Raw genomic sequence first — 19,666 nt, 5'->3', positions numbered from 1 at the left:
TCTGCAGGTTTAGCCCCGATCAGGCTAGTAAATCTTTACGGACCTAAGGCGACCCTTGGGTGGGCTCCTAGGCTCAATAGGCCTAGTGGTAAGACATTATGGACCCTATGACACTCTCATAGGGTGACTCATTTGCTTTGTGCTTAAGGTAAGTCCTTATGTACCTGAGGTCATTCCCCTCAGGTGGCTCATATGCTTCGGTTAGGGTAAGTGCTTATGGACCCAAGGTGCTCCCTTAGGTTGTGTCCTATGCCTAGTAGGCCTAGGGTAAGTTCTTATGGATGCAATTTTGGGGAACTGCATGTGGAGTGTTCGGTTGGAGGGTACTACATTGATTTTAAAAATTGTTTTATTGAAATAAATTACTACTGTATTTTTTTTAATTTATGATTTTATTTATTTTGGTTTCTTGGGAACACACTAGACATCCTATTTCGATCTCCTGAACCTATTCATCTGAACTGTAAGCTTCCTATCTGTTACTTGAAGAAATATCAGTAGAACCTCATCTAATCACGAAATCATGTGGATGCCTAAATCAATAAGAAAATTTTATGTTTTGCCATTAATTTGCATGTCCTTCAGCATTCATATGGTAGTTTTGCATTACTGAGTTTTACAAAACTCACTATGTTACTTACCATTTCAGGTTAAAAAGAATTAGTCCTGCTCAGTTATTGACATCAGTAATGGAGTTCCTCCGGTGTTGCTTAGGAGTACGGTACCTGTGTAATTAGGGAGCATGTATGTCGTATTTATTTTTATATTGAGTTTGAAACTTTTATGATGTGAGATATGAACGAATTCTATTTTACGATTTGAATGATTTCTTCACTTGTATTTTTAATTATAATTTTTTATGATTTTATATGATTTAGTAAAATTTTTAAATTTTCCTGATATTTTATTGTGGGTCGCTCTAGTGGCCATAATTTGACACTTCAGATCGGATCAGGTCACCCGTATTGGTTGGGGGTGTTACAAAATTTCAACCTTTTCATCAGAAACAAAGTCTAGCTCTGAATTCCCATCATTAATGAGCCATAAATTGTAAATAATAACTTTTGTGCCATGGGAACCGACGTCGTCAAACTGCACTTAGATGGAGGTACAAGTGAAGTTAGTTAGACAATAATATCACGAAGTGTCAAATAAAATACATTACACCATTTGATCCATGCTCCGGTGCTCCAGACATTTTGTTGCATAAGTTCCAAGTAGATTTTAATTTTGAAGTAAATTTTATTTGATCAAATTAAATGTAATTTAGGAAGTTGTTTTAATTAAACACTGTAACCCACGTTTCCCTTATGCACTTGACTTTTAAGACCAAAAGAAACTCAAATCTTCAAAACAACAAAAACACAAGCTTAACTTTTATGTGGGGTTAGTTTTATGGGTTGAACCAAGACACGTCAACTGTAAAAGAAAGATATAATTAGGTTTACAAATCATTGACCCATTTAAAAAAAACTACAAGTCAAATATAGAAACCATTAATATGATGTACAATTCAATTAGCTGAAATATTAACCATCGACAATTCCAAGAAGATTGAAAAACAAAAAACCAGAAATGTATAAGGCATTAAATATGGAGACCATTGTAACAAAATGGAAAGATTAAACGCAAAATGTTCTCTACCATGTCTAACTTGCCACTTGACGAATTAAGCTCATAATCCACCTGCAGTTTGCACAAAGATATTATAGCACGCATTGGAAACTAACATAAACTCAAGGGAAAGAGGATGCTCACCATAGGTACAACTATTCTGTCATGGCCTGCATTTGTCAAAAATGAATAAGAGAGTAGACCAATGCTCTGAGCCAATGACCTGATCAAGGAATAAAGGGAATTAACAATTTAAAAGTAGCAATACACGTCTAAAAATTTATGATATTTTAAAAGACATGTATATCAGTATTTCAAGTTTAATATTGTAATTATGTGTCCCTTTTTGTAATTTCACTGAGCTGGCGTCACATGACTTGTGACGCCGAACTCAGTAGGGGAAGTTATAATTAGTATAGATTAGTTCATCCTTGTGTTCTAAGAAAAAACCATCGAGAAACTTATCATTGCAAAAGTTTCCAGTAATACTTAAGTTTGTTCCATAATATTTCCCCCCCCCCCCAAAAAAAGTAATCAGAAATTTATGAAAATGATAAATTTATCCTCTAATTCAATATGAAATAATAAACTTTAATAATCTACAAATAAATAGCAAGAATACAGTTTTAATGCGTGAGGTAGATAATGATTGTGGTAGAGGAACCAAACCTATAATCCAAATGGCGACTGAATACAATCACATCTGCTCCAAGTCCTTGGTTCTCTGCTAAACATCCTCATTATTCTTCTTCCTTGATTGTTTGATAGGCGATCCATCTTTTACAGACCACTGTGTGAGCCATAAGAGACATGATTTCCCTCGTTCTATTTGGATTCCACCACCTGTGGGATTTTTTAAAATGAATGTTGATGGGCAGTTAGTTGTGATTGGCAAAAAGGGGGAATTGGCGGGGTTCCTAAAGATTCAGGGGGACTAGTGTTGGATTCCTTCTCGGAGGCTGTTGGACTGGATCCTCCTGCATTAGCTAAATTGTTGGCAATTAAAAGGGGATTAATGTTTTTTACAGATTCCAACTGGTGCAATAAAGGGCGGTTGATATTAAAATGTGATTGTCTCTCTGTTGTGAATTGGATAAAAAACCAGAATTGCTGTCCTGTTTTGATGGGCCTTGTTTTGCAAGAGGTTGTCTCTCTAGTTAAGGATAGGGATGTGATTGTTAGGCATATTAATAGAGGGTCTAATTGGGAGGCGAACAAACTTGCTAAAGATGGAATTGGTTGATTGGGGATCGTGTATAGGAACGGGAGATTGATTATGTGGGGTTTTTATTGTATGCATGCTAGTGGTAGTCATTTGGTGTATGATGTTGATCTTAATATACTATGGTTCTGTTATTCAAAAAAACTTTGAGACACTTTTCCTCCTTCCAATGTCCTGTGAAATATTATATATATATATATATATAGGACTAGTCTTGAAACCATTGCCATCTGGAAGACCATAACTTTTGTAAATACAATAGGAAAGAATCAACAAATATTCCAGATAAAACACAAGATTAATACATTGTCCAATTGTAGACTTTGACTCCTTATCTGAAAATCCAAAGCTCATGCAGCGACGCATTGCTTCTGGGTCCATTCCACCACCATCGTCTAAAAGAAAATTATCAAGTTTCGAAAATTACTAGTTACAAATCATTGATTAGACAACTTTTACAGAGAAACAATAATAAATGGATTATAAGTGAAAATGTATACTATCATTTTTTATTAAGTCGAGAAAAAACCTTGAATTAACAAAGCTGGACTCCCATCCCTCGGGTTTGATGTTTTATCTACAATGACAAAAGTGGCCCCATTTTGGATCTATCCAATTTGAAAGAAATTAGATATGAAGTGTCAAACAGTGAGAATTCATCAAGATAGCAAACTTGGGAAAACATTGTACTAACCTACTTAACTATGCATATGTTCTTTTGGATGAATTCATCAAGTAGAGTTGTGAACTGGAAAGCGGATGAATTAGCTAAGATAGGAATTGAATGAACTTGTGTTTTTTGATTTTCCTAGGAGGTTTCTTCCGATGTTAGGTGTTGTTATTGTAATGGTTATTTTGTACTGTTTTCTTGGTTGGTAATAAAATTTTGAGCCACTCTTTTCCTTCTTCCAATGTCCGTCGAGATACCTTAGTGTTTTTGACGATTATGAAGGGGGATTTTAACAAGGCATCCCTTTCTTATCAAAAAAATTTTAACCTACAGAATGGCTATTAATAGAGTAAGAATGAAATAAAAACTTCATATATGCTTAAATTTTCGGTCCAACCATAATTTTACTAAGAGTTTGTCTAGCCTAGAAAACAACTGATAACTGGCTTTGATCTGGTTAAAATATTAGGTGTTTATTGCAGTCCTTTTTTTTATTCAGGTTGGTCTTATTCCTAACTTTTAATGATTATGGCATACTAGTTGAATTAAGTTTTGCAAATATTTGGCACTAATAAGACATCAAAGTATTGATGTAATAGAAAAGTTAGAGCTCCTAATTACAGGTCAATCCACATGAACATTCATAACCTGATCTACCTTCCAATTGTACAAGTAGTCACTGCCCTTGTTAAATCACTAAATTCTGGAATCTCATACAAAATTTCAGACCAATTGCTACAAATAAGACACAACAGAAATTAAATACTTCTTTTACGACTATTTCATCGTATTATAAAATTTTCCAAAATAATCCTACACCATGCATTGTACCATTAAACAAGACAGATATACTCAAGCCAACAAATAAGTTGAAATTCACCTCATCAATGGCATTGTCGAGTAGTTCAGCAACAGCTGCAAACAATAGCAAACAAAATATAGTCTAATCACGCCAAAGTACTCATTACCAAAAGAAAATGCACGAACTATAAAAAAATTAACTGCATAAGCTAAACATGCCACCAAAGGCCCACTTATGTGAGGTAGCATTTGAATAAAGAAACAAGGGGTGCACTTGTAGATAGTTTGTACTATCTGTGTTATGATCATGCGAGAGAAGAAGAATAATCGAAGGAAATAGAGGAATGGCGATTAAAGAAGAAAAGAAAAGGATTTCAAGAAAACTGAAATTTCATTCATTTCCAATCATGCCGTAAGCCCTACCTAATACATTGCTTTATATATTTACATTGTACCAACCCTATCCCATTTACCAACTGTCAATACAATTGTCTCTAACATTTTGATACCCTTGTAAGTGCTGCTGGGTGCTGTTGGTGTGACTCCCTTCCCTGCTTGCAGTACCAATCTCCTCAATTGAAATCCCTAACCCTATTTCCAATTTCCCCAATTCTAATTTGTCTTCTCCGATTTTTGTATCTCTCATGATCATGACAATACCCCTTCCATGAAAGGATCCTTGTCCCCAAGGATCAAAACCTATTAATTGTGCCTTAAGAACAATATAGTTTATTCCAATGACGTCTTCCAACCTTAAGTTTGTCCACTGCAACTGATTATACTTCTTCTCCCTATGTTTGTCAAACTTCATAGATGATTGGACCTTCAACTTTTCTTTATGTCCAAACTTGGAAGGCTCCAATGAGGTAATGTGTTGATCTAAACTATCATAATTCACTGTCAGCACCTTCGAGGAATCATATAACAAGTTATATGCTACTAACCCCATGCAATGTAAAATGATATAGGTACCATAGACCCTTGCTGCCATCCTTAATCCTTTTTGAAGAGCAAGTGAGGTTTGATGGTAACACCGAAACTTCAGGTAAATTCTGTCATCTGTCTTTATACCTTTGTCTGTCAATTTTGTATTCGCATAAAGCTTCATCCTTCCTTGAGTCTTCTGAAGTTGTTGTTTTAGTACCTGATTCTTGCTTTCTCTAGTGTCTAGCATTTTCTGTACTGATTGAACAATAGACTATCTACCATTTTCTTTACTTACAGTTGCAGCAATTGACACTGTTATTTTAAATTCTAGAATCTTTTCATGCTATTGGTAGTCACTTCCGAGCTGGAACCTTCATATGTGCAACTAGTTAGAATTGTACCAGGGAATCTAATCTCAACATGCTCTTTGACTTCTACTTGATCTTTGTTGCCTTTAGTGTTGGGTTCCCCTTCTTTTATGACATTCCCCCTTCATTCAGATGATCTTTGTCCCCAAGGATCAAACATTTTCGACTTTACGACTATTTGCATCACATTATGTTTCCTAAGAAAGCCTAATATGATATATATAGTTATTCTGGCACAAGATGTCACATTTCTAGTAACACCGCTAGGAATTTGGATAACTTTTATCCCACGCTTTGTATCAACATTGATGTTATCGTATTCAATGGAATCAACTGTCACAAGATACTTCTTTTGTGGTTCTATTGATTCATGGAACAAAGTTTGACATCAAAAGGACAATGCTCAATCTTTGCAGGGGCCTTATGCCTTTGTCTAAAAACATAAATCGTATCTGATGTTGAACTGTTAGTAGCAAGTTTATCAACTTCAACATTCCCAAACAATTCTTCAAAATCCCAAACTTCTGAACTTGTGAAAAAGACATTGTTCCAAGATAAAGTCTTGTGAATATCATATTTAGGCTCAAAGCCATCAATCTTTGTTCTTTCTTCATGTTGCTTTATTTCATCTTTCAAAGTTGTAATTAACCTTAAGACATAAGCACTAAGTTTCTGTGGTGCTAAAAGATAGGTGATCATGTTCCTGTCAAGCTTCGGTATAGTGGCAATAGAGATTTTTCGCTTACCACCTTCATCCGTATTAAATGTAGCCATCAAAGTGAGATGAAGAGAATAGAGAATTATAACGTCAGAAAAGTCACTACATATGGTTACAGATAATGTACCCCGATCCCTATCAACTAACTCCAAATAAGGTCTCAAATTTCTAGAATAAGCAAGTAAAGATGATACCTCGTGTAGAAATGTGTGCTTCATTTCACTATAAGAAAGATTCACAACTTTTGTTTGAAAATACGGTGTTCTTTATGGGAGAATAAGTCTTTACCTTGTTTAAAGTAGATTGTTGAAGTTTCACCATCAAGGACAACTCCATGTCTTTTCCACCAAGAACGATGATAGTTGACAACACCAAAATTTTCATCAAGCATCATGGGTTGATTAATCAAGCCCTCAAAATTTCTAACAATTGAGTCAGTATGAGACACCAAATTTTCTTGTGCTTTCCTTGATAGGGTTGTTGTTGATGATACAAGTGCCGATGATCCATCAAAAGAATGTGTGCCATTATGATTCAATCTACGTTTATCCAAAAGTTGTGACACTAAATATTTAAGTTGTTGACTCACACTAACTATAACATAAGGTGGCATCTCTTCAATCCCAATTTCAAGTACAAATTGTAACACCCCCAACCCGTACCCGACCCGGATATGAGTCAGGGATACTACATTGGCTTTAAAACACGACTCTTAACCAATAATAGCAAAATATTTGAACTTATATTAAGAAAATACAATAATATACATATTGTAATACAAGTTTATCAAAATGTTCAGAGCATACACAACTTAACCCTTTAATTACATGCCAACTGCCATTTACATAACAAAATGACCTACTGATTAAGTTGCTTCTGATCTGGTGGTTGCAGGAGTAATGCTGTCAAGCTGCTTCACCTGTCTCGTCTATTTTCTCGGATCCTACGTGTGAAACACTCACACGCTAAGTCATCGACTTAGTGAGGCAGTAATAATAACAAGGCAATGTAATGAAAATGTCATGATCATATGAGATGAGATGCAAACATGTACTTAATCAATGTAGTATACATCATCAATATCCATACCTGTAAGCGTATGACTGTAACATTCATGAATCTGTATTAATAAGTTTATTGGCCCATGATAGCATATTGAGAACCTAAGGTATCTGAGTAATGTGAGGTTGTGCACTATGCTGTCACCACAGCTCGTATAAATGCACCGAAGTGCCGCGTAGAATTGCACCGTAGTGCCATGTAATGATGTCCATAAGGACCACATATAATTCCTTAAGAATCATATACATATACTAAGGATCAAGTATGTGTCTTTCCAAGACTTCACACATGTTCCACAGAATATATATATATATCCCGAAGGACCGCATAGAATTGCACCGTAGTGCCATATAATGATGTCCATAAGGACCACATAGAATTCCTTAAGAATCATATACATATACTAAGGATCAAGCATGTGTCTTTCAAGACTTCACACATGTTCCAAAGAATATACATATGTCCCGAAGGACCGCGTAGACCCTCTACCCTTGGCATGCCAACTATACCTATAGTTCTCATCTACATAACATGGGCTTTTACATTTCACGTAGTCTATATCGCGTAGACATGTAATTTCTTACCTTTTCACATAGCTCATAACTTTTCCCACATATTCATGTCATATAATGCATTTTATATGAACTCATGTCATGTCTCATAATACAGAATATGTTCATGTACCAAGATATAAAATCTAGACTTATCACAAGTCTAGAATGAAGTATATTTCTATAATCATGCTATGCATATGCACTCACCTATACTTCTTTGCCTTTTCCTCGATCGATCCTACTTGTAGATTGTTCCCGAACTCGTGTAGGCTCGGTATCTACATAAACATAATTTTCAAGATGATCATCAGATGTCTATGTCTTGAAATTAAGCTTTAATAGCTTACTAATTTTAGAAATTAATAGCTTAGTCTTTCTTTCTTTTCTTCTTTTTTTTTCTCATGGGGGAATCGGTTCCCCCCCTGGGGGTATCGATTCCCCTCTAGCATTCTGGAAATTCATATTCGTTGAGGGGGTATCGGTTCCCCTTGAATGGGTACCGATTCCCCTAGCCCGAAAATCCTATTTTGAGCTCGAAAATCCTTTCCTTTCAGCTCAAATATACATATTTCACTCCCTTTAATACTCTTAGCTTTCATACACTTACTTAAACTAATTATTATCCATTCAATACCTCTAAAACTAAGAAAACTACTCATCCATATAGAATTGAAGAATCTTACTCCAATTCCAACTTGTTCTAATTTCAATTCTATTACTTCATACTTCTTAATTAACTTATTGACAAGTCAAAAATCTTATTCAAACATCAAAAACTCATCCATATCAAAATTTCATCTAAAAACTCATTTTCCAAATCTATCTCTAAAACACTTATCTTGTTGTCTTAATGCCATATAAGCTTTCCTTTAACTTATATAACATCCAAACTTCCATTTCCAATCTTAAAAATCAGAGAAACTACCAAGGTTCAGATTCTTACCTTTACTTGCAAGCTTCACGTTTGGAGAAGGAAGAGAAGAAGATAAGAAGGAAGGAGGAAGAAATGAGAGGATTCTGGAAACCTAATGCCCCACGTGGGTTCTAATATAATCCCATAACATTTTTTTTAATTATAATTTTTCCTTACAAATGACCATTTTGTCCTTACATTCATTTCATATTTACTAACCATTATTTTTAAACTATATAATTATTCTACTTTAATCACCAAATGTTGAAACTTTGCAAATTAATCACTAACCTGGCATGGAGGATGTTACAAATCTCCCTCCCTTAAGAAAATTCGTCCTCGAATTTTCAATAAGAAAAGAGATGGGGATACTGATTCTTCATATCCTCCTCACGCTCCCACGTTGCTTCTTCTACTTTGTGGTTTCTCCATAACACTTTGACCAAAGGAATAGTCTTGTTCCTCAATTGCTTAACCTCATGAGCTAAAATTTGAATCGGTTCTTCCTCATAAGTCATATCCGGTTGTACCTCGATCTCTTCTGGATTTACGATATGGGAAGGATCAGATCTATATATTCGAAGCATTGAAACGTGAAAGACATCATGTATCTTTTCCATCTCAGGTGGTAAAGTTAGCTGATATGCTACAGGTCCTACTCTCTTTAAATCTCATATGGTCCAATAAACCGAGGACTCAATTTTCCTTTTCGACCAAATCTCAACACCTTCTTCCATGGAGACACTTTTAAAAACACTTTATCTCTAACTTGAAATTCAATTTCTTTCCTTTTTAGATCTGCATATGATTTCTGTCTGTCTGCTGCAGCTTTGAGATTACTCTGAATTATCTGGACCTTTTCTTCTACTTCCTGAATCAACTCAGGACCAAGCACTTCTTTATCTTTGAGCTCATACCAGTTCAAAGGCGTACGACATTTCCTTCCATAAAGAGCTTCATAGGGAGCCATTTTAATACTCGACTGATAACTATTGTTGTAAGCGAACTCTGCCAGCGGTAAATACTTTTCCCATGATCCTTTAAATTCCATTACGCATGCTCTCAACATATCTTCCAATATATGAATAGTTCTCTCTGATTGCCCATCAGTCTGAGGATGAAAAGCCGTACTAAAGTTTAAACGAGTTCCCAACGCTCCATGCAAAGATTTCCAGAATCTAGAAGTGAATCGAGGGTCTCGATCAGAGACTATGGAAACAGGTACTCCATGCAATCTAATAACTTCTCTAATATACAGCTCTGCATACTTTTCCATAGAGAAATCCGTTCTAACCGGAAGGAAATGCGCTGACTTAGTTAATCGATCCACAATTACCCAGATTGATTCTCTTTTGTTCGGGGTCAAAGGTAACCCCGAAACAAAATCCATCGTAACATTTTCCCATTTCCATTAAGGAATGAAAAGCGGTTACAATAATCCTGATGGAACTTGATGCTCGGCTTTGACTTGTTGACATATCAAACACTTAGACACAAATTCGGTGATGCTTCGCTTCATCCCTGACCACCAAAATCGATCCTTCAAATCCATATACATCTTGGTTCCACCCGGGTGTATCGTTAACGGACTGCAATGAGCCTCTGATAAAATTTCTTTCTTCAAGTCGTCATTGTCGGGTATTGCAATTCTTCCTTTACAATATAGATTTCCATCTGACTTAATCTCAAAGTCTTTAATCTCTTTGTTCTTTACTTGTTCAATTCTTTTCAAACACATTTCATCTTTACCTTGCAATTCTCCTATTCGTTCCAACCATGCTGGTTTAAGGGTTAATTCTGCACAAAGACCACCGTCTCCCATTAAAGATAATCTTGCATCCATAGCTCGTAAAGCTGCAAACGTCTTTCTACTCAGAGCATCTGCTACCACATTAGCCTTTCCGGGATGATAGTCAATTATCACATCATAATCCTTTAAGAACTCTACCCATCTACGTTGCCTCAAATTCAATTCTTTTTGAGTCATCAGATACTTTAGGCTCTTATGATCCGTATATAAGTAACAACGCTCCCCATAAAGATAATGACGCCAAATCCTGAGAGCGGATACTACAGCAGCCATTTCTAAATCATGAGTGGGGTAATTCCTTTCATGTGGTTTCAACTGTCTCGATGCGTACGCTACCACCTTTCCTTCTTGCATTAATACACACCCCAACCCGTTATGGGATGCGTCACTGTATACTACAAAATTCTTGCCAGATTCCGGTTGAACCAATATCGGAGTTTCCGTCAGAATTCTCTTTAAAGCTTCGAAACTTTCTTGACATTCCGAAGTCCAAACAAATGGTACGTTCTTTCTCATTAACTTTGTTAGAGGCAGCACAATCATCGAAAAATTCTTAACGAATCTTCGATAGTAACCGGCAAGTCCAAGAAAACTCCGAACGTAGATCGATCTTCGAAAATACCGAAGCTCCTTTTAGTTGATCAAACAAGTCATCAATGCGCGGAAGGGGATACTTGTTCTTAATGGTCACCTTATTAAGCTGTCGATAATCAATACAGAGACGCATTGATCCATCCTTCTTCTTAACAAATAACACCGGAGCTCCCCAAGGTGACACACTTGGTCGAATAAATCCTTTTTCTAACAAATCTCGCAATTGATTCTTTAACTCTTGCAATTCCTTCGGAGCCATCCGATAAGGTGCCATTGCAATTGGAGCGGTTCCTGGCATTACTTCGATTTGAAATTCTACCTCTCTATCCGGAGGTAATCCTGGCAGTTCAGCAGGAAAAACATCAGGGAATTCTCGAACTATTGGAATTTCCTCTAACCTTTTCTCTTGAGCTCTTGAATCAATCACATTTGCAAGAAAACCCTGACATCCTTGTAGCAATAATTTCTTGGCAGACATCACTGATATTACATTTGCTAAAGGATTACACATTTCACTGATCACATTAACTTCTATTCCTTCTGGACTCTTCAGGGTTACCTTTTTCAATCTACAGTCGACACTCCCATAATAATGAAACAACCAATCCATTCCCAGAATCACTTCAAACTCGTCAAAGGGTAATTCCATCAGATTAGCAGGGAATTCAATTCCCTGAACCTTTATGGGGCACCCCTTACAGACTTTGTCCACCTGAGTACTATGCCCTAACGGATTAGTTACTATCATCACATTACTCGTAGCTTCTATAGGAATCCTCAACTCCTTTACTAACTTACTTGCAATATAAGAATAATTAGAACCCGGATCAATCAGCACCAATACTAATTTATTATACAACTGAAAAGTACCTGCTATAATATCAGGGTCATCACGGTCTTCACTTGTCTTTAGATTGTATACCCGAGCAGTGGATTGAACTTCAGGTTGAGCAGAGAATTCAGACGGGTTCCTTCCTCTGCCTCTTCCTCGTCCTCTTTGTGAGGAAGAACCAACTCTTCCAGATGGTGCAGGCTCACCAACAATCAAAGGGCAATCCCGAATAAAATGTCCGGCATCTCCGCATCGAAAACAAGTCCCAGCAGCCATACGACAAGCCCCATAATGGTTTTTCCCACAGTGCTGACACTGTCTCCCTTGACTCGGAGTAGATCTCCCAGCACCAGATTCCACTGACTGCGTCTGTCTAGGTCTTGCCTGACTTGCTCCCCTAACAGACGATGCAACTGATTCTGATCTAGTTTGCGATCGAAATCTTGAGTCTCTTCCCCTTTTTGTTGGTACTGAGCTAGAAGAAGTAGTCGTCCTCTTTGATGTCTGAACTCTTGAGTCCCCAAATCGTTCATTCTGAGCCCTTTCAAGAGCTTTTGCACGATTGACCACCTCCTGGAACGAGGAAAAGTTTAATACTATCAACATTTCTTTAAGTCTAGGGCGCAAGCCCTCCACGAACCATTCGCAAGCATCTTTTTCAGTAGGCACAAGCTCAGCTGCAAACCTGCTCAGCTTATTAAACTCACATTCGTACTCATATACAGAGCGGCTCATCTACTTCAAATTCATAAACTTCTGCTTTATTTGTCGGTTAAACTGATCTCCAATATACTTGTTTTTAAATTCTTCTAAAAACAAAGACCAAGTCAACTGGTCGGTTGGCATCCTCATGGTGACGTTCGTCCACCATATCCTCGCTTGACCCCTCAATAAGGACACAACTCCATCTAATTTCTCCACTTCGGAACAGTGGAGACCATCTAACATGATTTTCAAATCATTCAACCAAAGATCCGCTGACACTGGACCTTCCTCAGCTTCTCCCTTAAATTCGGGAGCTCCTAACCCTCTCAAATCTTTTGCTACATTAATTCTTTGAGTTAGTGGAGCAGAAGGTTGAAGACGCGTCAGAATAGCATCTAACGTTCTGAAGAACGTATCTTGATCTTGCACAGGCACTCCTTGAGATGCCTGTTCTTCACCTTGCCTGGCCAGGGCAGGTGAATTACTGCTTTCAGCATGCCTATCTTCTCCCGCTTCACTTCGGGAGCTATTATGTCCGGACATCTAATAAGAATAAACACATTGTTCTATTAGCAAAACAACATACTCATACTATACCAGATTAGAAGTTCTCACTATTTGTTGGCTTGTATTCCATTTAAAGACTCTATAGACTCTGGTTTATGCCTAGAATCGGCTAAACCATAGCTCTGATACCATTAAATGTAACACCCCCAACCCGTACCCGACCCGGATATGAGTCAGAGATACTACATTGACTTTAAAACACGACTCTTAACCAATAATAGCAAAATATTTGAACTTATATTAAGAAAATACAATAATATACATATTGTAATATAAGTTTATCAAAATGTTCAGAGCATACACAACTTAACCCTTTAATTACATGCCAACTGCCATTTACATAACAAAATGACCTACTGATTAAGTTGCTTCTGATATGGTGGTTGCAGGAGTAGTGCTGTCAAGCTGCTTCACCTGTCTCGTCTATTTTCTCGGATCCTACGTGTGAAACACTCACACGCTAAGTCATCGACTTAGTGAGGCAGTAATAATAACAAGGCAATATAATGAAAATGTCATGATCATATGAGATGAGATGCAAACATGTACTTAATCAATGTAGTATACATCATCAATATCCATACCTGTAAGCGTATGACTGTAACATTCATGAATCTGTATTAATAAGTTTATTGGCCCATGATAGCATATTGAGAACCTAAGGTATCTGAGTAATGTGAGGTTGTGCACTATGCTGTCACCACAGCTCGTATAAATACACCGAAGTGCCGCGTAGAATTGCACCGTAGTGCCATGTAATGATGTCCATAAGGACCACATATAATTCCTTAAGAATCATATACATATACTAAGGATCAAGTATGTGTCTTTCCAAGACTTCACACATGTTCCACAGAATATATATATATCCCGAAGGACCGCGTAGAATTGCACCGTAGTGCCATATAATGATGTCTATAAAGACCACATAGAATTCCTTAAGAATCATATACATATACTAAGGATCAAGCATGTGTCTTTCAAGACTTCACACATGTTCCAAAGAATATACATATGTCCCGAAGGACCGCGTAGACCCTCTACCCTTGGCATGCCAACTATACCTATAGTTCTCATCTACATAACATGGGCTTTTACATTTCACGTAGTCTATATCGCGTAGACATGTAATTTCTTACCTTTTCACATAGCTCATAACTTTTCCCACATATTCATGTCATATAATGCATTTTATATGAACTCATGTCATGTCTCATAATACAGAATATGCTCATGTACCAAGATATAAAATCTAGACTTATCACAAGTCTATAATGAAGTATATTTCTATAATCATGCTATGCATATGCACTCACCTATACTTCTTTGCCTTTTCCTCGATCGATCCTACTTGTAGATTGTTCCCGAACTCGTGTAGGCTCGGTATCTACATAAACATAATTTTCAAGATGATCATCAGATGTCTATGTCTTGAAATTAAGCTTTAATAGCTTACTAATTTTAGAAATTAATAGCTTAGTCTTTTTTCTTTTTTTTTTTTTTCTCATGGGGGAATCGGTTCCCCCCTAGGGTATCGATTCCCCTCTAGCATTCTGGAAATTCATATTCGTTGAGGGGGTATCGGTTCCCCTTGAATGGGTACCGATTCCCCTAGCCCGAAAATCCTATTTTGATCTCGAAAATCCTTTCCTTTCAGCTCAAATATACATATTTCACTCCCTTTAATACTCTTAGCTTTCGTACACTTACTTAAACTAATTATTATCCATTCAATACCTCTAAAACTAAGAAAACTACTCATCCATATAGAATTGAAGAATCTTACTCCAATTCCAACTTGTTCTAATTTCAATTCTATTACTTCATACTTCTTAATTAACTTATTGACAAGTCAAAAATCTTATTCAAACATCAAAAACTCATCCATATCAAAATTTCATCTAAAAACTCATTTTCCAAATCTATCTCTAAAACACTTATCTTGTTGTCTTAATGCCATATAAGCTTTCCTTTAACTTATATAACATCCAAACTTCCATTTCCAATCTTAAAAATCAGAGAAACTACCAAGGTTCAGATTCTTACCTTTACTTGCAAGCTTCACGTTTGGAGAAGGAAGAGAAGAAGATAAGAAGGAAGGAAGAAGAAATGAGAGGATTCTGGAAACCTAATGCCCCACGTGGGTTCTAATATAATCCCATAACATTTTTTTAATTATAATTTTTCCTTACAAATGACCATTTTGTCCTTACATTCATTTCATATTTACTAACCATTATTTTTAAACTATATAATTATTCTACTTTAATCACCAAATGTTGAAACTTTGTAAATTAATCACTAACCCGGCATGGAGGATGTTACACAAATGATCTTGGGTCATTGTAACATCCTCAATACCGGGTTAGTGATCAAATTGTAAAGTTTCAGAATTTGGTGACTAGAGTAGAACCATTTATTAGTTCAATGATTTATTTGGAAATAAATCATAAAAGTTGTTAGTAATTATAAGATGAATTGAAGGGAAAAGGGTCATTTGACAAGAAAGATTTTTATTTTCCTTATAAGATAAGGAAATCACGTGGGAAGAGAGAAAATGTTCCAGAGTTCTCTTCTCTTCTTCCTTCTTCATACGTGAAGGCTTGACTCAAAGGTGAGTTTATTTGTTTGTTGATTAATTATTGATTTTAAGGTTGGGTTATGATCATTAGATGATAATTAAACTTAAGGAAAGCTTAATTTGTTTGAAAACAACAAGATGAAAGATATAGAAGAGATTAAAGAAAATGAGTTTTTAGATGAATTTCTGGAAAAGAGTTAATAAGTGAAATTTGAGAAGGAATTTGACTTGTCATCACTAAGAATAAGAGATATATGAAGTTAGAAAGGATTAATAACAAAGTTGAAAGTTTAGTAAGATTCTTAAATTTTAAAAATCATGATGAGATATGGAAGATAAAAATGGCTTACATGGATATAAGTTGGTTTAAGTAATGGTAGTTGAATTTAATGACATAATAGAGGCTTAAAATAGAAGAATTGAATGAAGAATTGATGATTTTCGGGATTAAAATGCAAATTCTAGGCAAGGTTATCGATGCACATTCAATGTGCATCGATGCACTCTTTAAAGAAGAAACATCGAATGCAATTGGTGCATCAATGCATCCCCTTAAAATGAAAACATCGAAGGTGATTTGTGTATCGATGCATGGGTAGTGCATCAATGCACATGTTAAAGAATGCATCGATGCACTTCAAGGGGAAATAGAAATAAACCTTTCTTTTGGTCTAAGAAATGATAGATTAGAGTATATTAATTGGATACTAATATATATCAATGTATGATTATGTAGATATCGAACACGAACAAGTTTCGGTATGATCATCAAGTTAAGATTCGATCGAAAGAAAGAAAATAAAAAAGGGGACCGAAACTTAGTGAGGCCAAGGTGAGTGCATATTCGATAGTATATGATAGATGATGGAAATAAGACTTGCGACAAGTCTATTTCTTATAGTGTTGCGTATGAATTTATGAATAGTAACTTGTGTTTAATATGAGTGTGTGTGTGTGCTTGTTTATATGAATTGATTTGTTTTTGTATGTTCATATGTGATATATATGATATACAGGAACATATGTGAACAAGAGATGAAAATGATATACATGTTATATGAACACATGAGAAATATTATAAGCTAAGTGACATATGAATATGAAATCATATAAACAGTGATATGTACATGTGAATATGTGACATGATAGATTACTAATGCCCATGTTATGTGTAAATAAAGCTAGAGGTATAGTTGGCATGCCAAGAGTCGAGGGTTCATAGGTCCTTCGGGACATACAGTGGTCCTTCAGGACATTTCATAGTGGTCATTTGGGACAAATTCATATCCCCTAGTGGGACCCTATACGAGTTGTGGTGACAGCATAGTGCACAACCTCAATAAACTCACATATCTACAGTTCTCGCATGTATGCATGGGCTAAAATAAAGGATATAATATGAGAAAAATGTTATGTGATATTATGTTTGTTTGGTGAAACGATGTGTATGTATGTGAAAGTATGATAATAAGATGATAAAGTTATGAAGTGAGGGATGATATGTGAGTATATGGATAATTATTTTATAGATGAATATATGAAATGTGCATAGTAGGAATTAGTATATGTATATGTGGGTATGATGCTTGTATATGATATGTTAGTAGAAATTGTTCAAGCATGATTACGAGTTAGAGTTTTATTATATATTTTATGCCTCACTAAGTCAACGACTTAGCATATGATTGTTTCACACGTAGGTATGAGAAACGAGAGGGGAATAGCAAGAAGCAAGACAGGTCAATATTTTCCTTACGATGATCAGATCAGAAACATATTGAACATATGTATTTTGTTTATAGAGTTAGTTGGCATGTAGTTATAAGATTTTAAATTGAATATGCTCTGATGGTTTTAAAGAAACAATTTGATTGTAATTATTAATGTAAAATACTCATTTTCTTAAAGGATGAAATTAAGATTTTAGTGGATTTTAAAAAAACAGAGTTTTGAAAAGTCAATGTGATACCTCGGACTCGGATACGGGTTGGGGGTGTTACAATCATGGTGTACATTTCTCAATTGATGATGGTTTCTCCTCCATCCCGTATAATAGTAAGTGGCATTTCTCTTTCCCCATTCTTCTGGAATCTTTATTTCATCACTCTTAGGACGGATAGGAGTACTTACCTGAGCATTCTCTAAAATGGTTTGCTCTTGCTCCTCGACGTCCACTAGATTTTCCCACAAAATCAATTTGCGAAACCCAATCAGATTATCGTTTTGTTGTAGTTGTGAATCAACTTTCATAGTGCCCTTGATGGATGGAATTGTATTAAATATTCTTGTTGGCATTTTATCAAACATTTTATACTAAGTATTTGTGCCTTCTACTGCCACCAGTAACATCTGCTCAATTTCAAGGCTTAGTGTCGCCTGATAATTTGTCCTTCTTGTCAAGTTCCTTAGAATATGCTCCAAACGACCCTTATTCATTGCAATCCTTATCTCCAGGTACTGATCTTGCTCCACTCGCTTTGATAAGTCTTCAATCTGTTGTTGAATCACAAAGAAACATAGGATTCAACCATTGCTTTGCCAGGAGTTGCTCTGGATACCAATTGTTATGGAATAATCGAAGGAAATAGAGGAGTGGATATTAAAGAATAGAAGAAAGGGATTTCAAGAAAACTGAGATTTCATTCATTTCCAATCATGTCGTAAGCCCTACCTAGTACATTTCTTTATATATTTACATTGTACCAACCCTATCCCATTTATCAGCTGGCAATACAAATGTCTCTAACATTTTGACTCCCTTGCAAGTGTTGCTGGGTGCTGTTGGCGTGACTCCCTTCCTTGCTGGCAGTACCAATCTCCTCAATTGAAATCCCTAACCCTATTTCCAATTTCCCCAATTCTTCTTCGTCTTCTCCGATTTTTGTATCTCTCATGGTCATGACAACCTGTTGTAAAAATAAAAATAAAAGGCAAAAAGGTAGAATAAGAAAACACGATGCATCAGGAAATAGGGACTCACAATTCAATAAGAATACAATGCAAAAATAAATGATAGCTGTATACTTTGAAACGTGACCTTGGAACCAAGCTCCCCTTCATAGCTCCCAGCTTTCGAGAATTGACGACAAATTGGGGCTGGAGATACGGCTGATGTTGAACAGGCCCCTTTATAATCACCTAGAGACGACCGACATTGCTCCAAAACACTAGTACTACTTTGACCAGTAGTTAAAGCATTATTTGAGCTTTCATTTTCTTCAGATGTTTGTTTTCGAGTTTGCATTTTGGAATTAAGAAGATTAACATATTGAACACTATGGTTATTTTGCTGCTTTATCGTGGTCTCAAGCTCCGGTTTAACAAATTTCACATCTACCTCTCCAAGTTCATCATCACTATACAAGTCCACAATTTCTATACCGTTCATCTCCAAAACTGTAAATAGAAATGAAAACGAACTTCAGCAAATGTGTTAAAAGCACAAAATCGCAATGCATGCAAAATGAAGTCCCGATAGTTTTACTTCCCAGTAACTAAAGGAAATTTAATATATTCAAATTCAACATATCCTAACAGGAATTATGTAACAACCCGAAAATTTCAAAATAATATTTAATTGGGAATTGAGATTTTAATTGTGAAAATTGGTGGATTTTTGGGGACTAAATTGGAAGTTTTTAAAACTTGAAGCTTGTTTTAGAGTTAAAGAAAATTCAGGGACCAAGCCCTAAATTTACCCTAAAATGTTAGGTATGGGTTGTTATATA

At 35.9% G+C, this 19,666-nt stretch overlaps 1 pseudogene; it reads right to left on the bottom strand.

Moving 5' to 3' along the window:
* Window positions 1-552: 552 nt before the first annotated feature.
* On the bottom strand, window positions 553-19,326 carry LOC120182887 (annotated as a pseudogene).
* Window positions 19,327-19,666: the final 340 nt, after the last annotated feature.

The sequence above is a fragment of the Hibiscus syriacus genome, unplaced genomic scaffold, assembly GCF_006381635.1.
Source record: "Hibiscus syriacus cultivar Baekdansim isolate YM2019G1 unplaced genomic scaffold, ASM638163v2 tig00112738_pilon, whole genome shotgun sequence".
Lineage (NCBI taxonomy): Eukaryota > Viridiplantae > Streptophyta > Magnoliopsida > Malvales > Malvaceae > Hibiscus > Hibiscus syriacus.
The sequence above is the reverse complement of the archived record's forward strand: the minus strand, read 5'-3'. Positions and strand labels throughout refer to the sequence as shown.